The sequence below is a fragment of the Bufo bufo genome, chromosome 5 (assembly GCF_905171765.1).
Source record: "Bufo bufo chromosome 5, aBufBuf1.1, whole genome shotgun sequence".
NCBI classification, from domain to species: domain Eukaryota; kingdom Metazoa; phylum Chordata; class Amphibia; order Anura; family Bufonidae; genus Bufo; species Bufo bufo.
Window position 1 is genome coordinate 187,873,252 of NC_053393.1, and position 6,432 is coordinate 187,879,683.

Sequence of the window (6,432 nt, forward strand, 5' to 3'; positions counted from 1 at the left end):
CTCAAAGCAGCTGAGAAATGGCAGTCTAGGTATGGCAGGTTATAATGTCACGGTGGGTAGGATATGAGATACAATAAACACCGAAAACCACAAAACAAGCGTCTAGGCCAGAAGCTGGGGATTAAAGGTCACCTGACAATTTCCTACTAGCTCTCCTGGACTTCTGGTGCCCACGTTAAGACCCTAAAGGTGGAATCAAACGTGCCCCATGCCTAAGGCTGAAGATTCCCTAAAGTCCCTGAGATGGTGGAAAGGGGGAAAGAGGCAGCCTGCTTCCTCAGATCCTGGAGAAGGCAGGTGTCTCGCTAACAGCCTAGACAGAACACAAAAGGAAACCAAAACCAACTTATCTTGTAGCAGAGCAGAAACAGCAAATCCACCTTTCCACAGAGCAAGACAGAAGCTATAACCTGCACAGGTCACAGGGAAGGGGCGTAATTTAATCTCACACAAACGACCCCACCCAGTGCACCTGAAGGGAGGGCGATACAGCTCAACTCCAAAACCAAAACAAACAAAAAACTACACATGTGCTGCTAACCTGGGCAGACCTCCGCACATAACCTGAGCAGGGCAGGACAATTATGAAGTTCTCCAACAACTGAGGTGTGTATTTGAGGTTCTAAAGCAACTGAGGTGTATTATGAGTACTGCAGCAGCTGAGGGTGTGGTATTAGGAGGTTCTGAAGCAGCTCAGGTGTGTAATGGGAGATTCTGCAGCAGCTGAGGTTTGTATTATGAGATTCTGCAGCAGCTATGGTGTGTATTATGAGGTTCTGCAGCAGCTGAGGTGTGCATTATGAGGTTCTGCAGCAGCTGAGGTGTGTATTATGAGGTTCTGCAGCAGCTGAGGTGTGCATTATGAAGTTCTGCAGCAGCTGATGTGTGCATTATGAAGTTCCGCAGCAGATGATGATGAGATCTGACGGGTTTTCATCTGCCAGGATATAAAATTGTGTCCAGCATTTATGTCCTGATCTGTGAATTAGGCCCCAACACAGAAGTGATCAAAGCTTTATATGTTCTCCAACATCAGGTTATGATGTTCTGCAGCAGCTGAGGTGTGTTTTATGATGTTCTATAGCAGCTGAGGTGTGTATTATGATGTTCTGCAGCAGCTGAGGTGTGTATGAGGAGGTTCTGCAGCAGCTGATATGTGTATTATGAAGTTCTGCAACAGCTGAGGTGTGTATTATGATGTTCTGCAGCAGCTGAAGTGTGTATTATGATGTTCTGCAGCAGCTGAGGTGTGTATGAGGAGGTTCTACAGCAGCTGATATGTGTATTATGAAGTTCTGCAACAGCTGAGGTGTGTATTATGATGTTCTGCAGTAGCTGAGGTGTGTATTATGATTTTCTGCAGCAGCTGAGGTGTGTATTATGAGGTTCTAAAGCAACTGAAGTGTGTATTATGAGGTACTGCAGCAGCTGAGGTGTGTATTAGGAGGTTCTGCAGCAGCTGAGGTGTGTATTAGGAGGTTCTGCAGCAGCTGAGGTGTGTAATGGGAGATTCTGAAGCAGCTGAGGTTTGTATTATGAGGTTCTGCAGCAGCTGAGGTTTGTATTATGAGGTTCTGCAGCAGCTGAGGTGTGTATTATGAGATTCTGCAGCAGCTGAGGTTTGTATTATGAGGTTCTGCAGCAGCTGAGGTGTGCATTATGAGGTTCTGCAGCAGCTATGGTGTGTATTAGGAGGTTCTGTAGCAGCTGAGGTGTGCATTATTGTGATGTTTGTGATAGATCACTGTGACCTTTACCCTCTTTCTCCTGATGCATAATGGGGGAGGAGGAGCTGTACCAGGAAGTCAGACAGTGTGTGAGGGGAACCGGAAGCAGACACATGAGGCTGAGAAGGGATTGCATCTGATAAGGACAGAAGCTGTTTGGAATAAGACTCCTCCATGTAAGAATGCCATAATGTTCCGAGTAATAAACCTTGCTCTGGTTAAGTAGTACATCGGCCTGTGTGTGTAACTTGCTGAGCAGATACTGGCAGCATTGCCAGCGGCACCTGAGAGACACAGAGTGTCCAGGGGACATAACAGTGGCGACGAGGATTGTGGATTTTAGCACACATGGCCTTCATAGGGTTTATTCAACCATTTGATCCTGCAGCTGAGTCATGGATCTCCTGGGTAGAGAGGCTGGAACAGTATATGGAAGCAAATAATGTGACTGTTGAAAAGAAAGTTGCAGTTTTTCTCACTGCATTGGGTCAAGCTGCATATGGAACCCTCAGAGACCTTTTTTCTCCAGACAAGCCAGCCTCTAAGTCCCTGCCTGAGTTAATTCAGAAGCTACATACACACTACAACCCGAAGCCGTTAGAAATCGCAGAGCGGTTTAAATTCTACAGTAGAAGGCAGCAGGCTGGGGAGGATATAAAGACATATATCATTGCTTTACGTAAACTAGCTGCCACTTGTCAGTTTGGAGACTACCTACAGACGGCTCTCCGTGACATGTTCGTCATGGGACTCTGCGACCCAGCCATACAGAAACGTTTACTCACAGAACCCGACTTGACTCTGACGAAAGCCACTGACCTTGCTACGGTCATGGAGTTGGCAACACGGGACGCCACCCTACTGAAGGCACCACCTACAACTCCTGCAAGCCAGTGTGAGGAAATATTCCACACCGCTATCACTCAACGCTCGAGACGGCCGTCCCCTGCCACTCAGCTTAAACCTCGCCACCCTAATTCTTCTGTCTCTGGGACCCCGACTTGCTACCGTTGTGGTAACACTACTCACAGTGCGCCTGCTTGCAAGTTCAAGGATGTCGTTTGTTTTCGCTGTGGAAAGACTGGTCATATTGGGCGCGTTTGCCGCAGCTCTCGCTCCCCGAACACTACCACAAAAGATAGACGTAAACAGACATTCCGTGTGGATATGGACAATAACGGTTTTAGCTCTGATGAGGAGACATGTGTCCAGCATGTTGGACTGTTTCAAGTAGCTGGGAGTACTCCTGCGATTAAAGTGGATGTCACACTCAATGGCTGTCCTGTCTCCATGGATGTTGATACAGGGGCAGCTGTGTCTGTCATTTCATGGACTGATTTAAAGGCATCGGGTCTGTCCCTGCCGCTAAAACCTACAAAGCTCACACTACAAACCTACAGCAAGGAACTACTACAGCCCTTGGGTTATGTAAAACCCCTTGTTACATTAGGCAACCGCAGTCAAAGTCTACGCCTTTATGTTGTAAGGAATGGAGGTCCTCCGCTGTATGGAAGGGACTGGATCAAAGCCCTGGGCATGCCTCCTTTTACCATTGCCCAATGTACATTGCTTTCTAAAGAAGACCATTGGGTGGAATCCCTGAAGTCACGTTTTAAAGAGGTTTTTGAGGACTCTTTGGGCACCGTAAAAGGAAAGATGGCCAACCTCCTCTTGAAGCCTGGTGCTACACCTCGTTTTTGTAAGGCAAGATCAGTACCTTTTGCCTTGCGAAAAAAAGTGGAAGCAGAGCTGGACCACCTATTGGCTGAAAAGATCATAACGAAAGTGGATAGAAGTGAATGGGCATCACCAATTGTGCCTGTCAAGAAAAAGAATGGAGACATTAGGATTTGTGGTGATTTCAGGGTAGCTCTGAACAACCAACTTCTTGTGGATCAATACCCATTGCCTCGACTTGAAGATTTATTTGGCTCACTGGCTGGGGGGCAAAAGTTTACAAAAATAGACTTAAAGCAAGCTTACCTGCAACTGCAAGTACACCCAGAGTCACGCCATCTGTTGACCATTAACACTCATAAAGGATTATTCCAGTATAACCGCATGGTTTTTGGCATAGCCCCAGCTCCAGCCATCTGGCAGCGGATCATGGATGAGGTACTGGCAGGAATACCTTTCACCCAATGTCTACTGGATGACATGCTCATCACTGGTCCCACTGATGAAGAACACAGAAAGAATGTTGAAGCTGTGCTAGAGAGACTCCAAAAGTATGGTTTGCGTGTCAATCTTTCAAAATGCGAATTTCTCAAGTCTCAACTGGAGTTTTGTGCCCACACGGTGGACCGACATGGGTTACACACTACTGAAGAAAAGGTTAAAGCCCTTACCCATGCCCCTACCCCCCGGAATGTCACCCAGCTCAGGTCCTACCTTGGCCTCCTAAATTACTACCACCGTTTCTTGCCGAACCTAGCACACCAGCTCTACCCAATTACAGGGCCTTACTGGATGCTAGTCTAAATGGATATGGACAACAAATTGAAGAAGCTTTTCGGTCTTTCTAGAAGAACTCATTCTGTCTTCCTCGAGTTCCTGGATCCTAGCTAGGGTGTAATGGCTGATAACTCCCGTCATCCTGGCCGTGTGATGCCTGCGCCTTATGACTGGGTGCCGTTGCTTTCCCATGTCATGGCCGATGGCACGGAGCGACCCATTTCGTTTGCCTCCCAGTCTTGAACGCTCTGCTGAAACAAAACACTGACCCAGAGTGGGGACAAGAAGCTGTTGCCCATTGGTTTGGGCCACAAAAAAATTTCAACGCGTACATCTATGGTCTGTAGTTCACACTTATCACTGGACCACAAACCTCTGTTGTCAATAGTGAACCCTCAGAAAGGAATTTCTACAACAACCGCATCTCGCTTACAAAGGTACGCTTTATTTTTAGGAGCGTATGCTTATTCTATCAGATACCGCTCCCATGATACCCATGGAAATGCAGATGCATTTTCCAGATTGCCACTAAGAGATGACCACCCACTAAGAGAGGTACGTGTAGTGGAAGTACACAGGCCACAATCTTGCATGTCACCTCCCTGATTGCCAGACAATACAGCCACAGATCCTTTCCTGTCTCAGATATTCTCTTATGTTCAGACTGGATGGCCAGAGAGGAGTTTCAGGTGAATTTCGTCCGTACTTTGCCGAAAATGTGAGGTTGTGACTAATGGCCTGGTTGCCTACTATGGGGCAATAGGAGTGATTGTACCCCAGTACTTGCAATCAACCATGCTAAGGATACTGCATGAAGGCCATCCTGGTGTGGAGCGCATGAAGCAGCGAGCCCGGAGCTATGTTTGGTGGGCCACAAATGGATACAGCAATTGAAGATTATGTTGCTCAATGTCCTGGGTGCTGGTCAAGCCCAGCGACCCCAAAAGAGAGGAACCCCTGCAAACCTTGGCCAAGGCCAACAGAACCGGTGGTCCAGACTCCATCTTGATTTTGCTGGCCCCATCCAGGGTAAAATGTATTTGATCGTGGTAGATGCGCATTCAAAATGGCCGGAGGTTTTTCAAATGCCTTCTATTACCTCAGCTGCTACCATTCTAGTCTTAAGGAAGCTCTTTGCTCAATATGGCTTGCCAACAGCCATAGTCTCCGACAATGGAACTCAATTTACATCGCATGAGTTTCAATCCTTCCTTAGTGGCTTGGGCGTCCAACACTACAAAACAGCTCCTTATCATCCAGCTTCAAATGGGCTGGCAGAACGATTTGTGCAGACATTTAAGAAGCACTTACTGTCCACTCTGGACCAGGTTGGACTGTCAGAAGAGAAGCTGCTGGAATTCTTGATCATGTACCGTAACACGAAACACGCTACTACTGGGCTGTCACCGGCTTTTCTTATGTTTGGCAGGCATCTCCGCACCAAACTTGATTTAGTTCGTCCGCAGGAACAGTCACCAACGCCTCCTCCGCCGGGCCGTCTGGGATTCCGTGCCGGTGATCTTGTATGGTCTCGGAATTACAGAGCTTGGCCCTCCTTGGCTTCCTGGCGTTATTGATGGAACTCTGGCAGAAGAATGTACCTTGTCCCGCTGGAGGAAGGCATTTGTGTTCGGCGACACCTTTCACAATTGAGGAAACGCATTTGCCGGCCACTAGTGACAAAACCGACCCCTCTTTCTAACCAACCACCAGAGTCTACTCCTGAACTCTGCTGGTGACATATGGCATGGTGTCGGCATGATCCCACAAGTTTACAACCAAACCCTGAACCGTTTGGTGGCCATATTCCTGAGGAGCCCGACATGTGCCTGAGTTACAGAGACTGATTTGTCTGTGGGACGCCCACTGACATCTCCAGAACCTTTGACTGACTCTATCCCTCCCGGTGCTGTGCCTCTGCGTAAGTCTACCCGTCAAAGATGTCAAACGCCGCGCTGGCAAAGTGCTGAAATCTTACGGGACACATTGGAGGTCAGGGAACAGAGACAAAGGGCTCATGAAGTGCTGCGGAAATCACAGAACTGAGTTGGAGATACTACTTGCTGAACTGATCTCGCTTGCCTTGTTATGTTATGTGTTCAACATTTGTTCTCTTGTTATGTTTTAGTTTTTTTTTGGGAAGGAAAGAAGGTGTGATGTTTGTGATAGATCACTGTGACCTTTACCCTCTTCTCCTGATGCATAATGGGGAGGAGGAGCTGTACCAGGAATCAGACAGTGTGTGAGGGGA

The 6,432-nt window shown here is 47.7% G+C and overlaps 1 pseudogene; it reads left to right on the plus strand.

Annotated features, from left to right (window-relative positions):
* The first annotated feature begins 2,075 nt into the window (after positions 1-2,075).
* LOC121002461 lies at positions 2,076-5,758 on the plus strand (annotated as a pseudogene).
* The last annotated feature ends 674 nt before the right edge of the window (positions 5,759-6,432 follow it).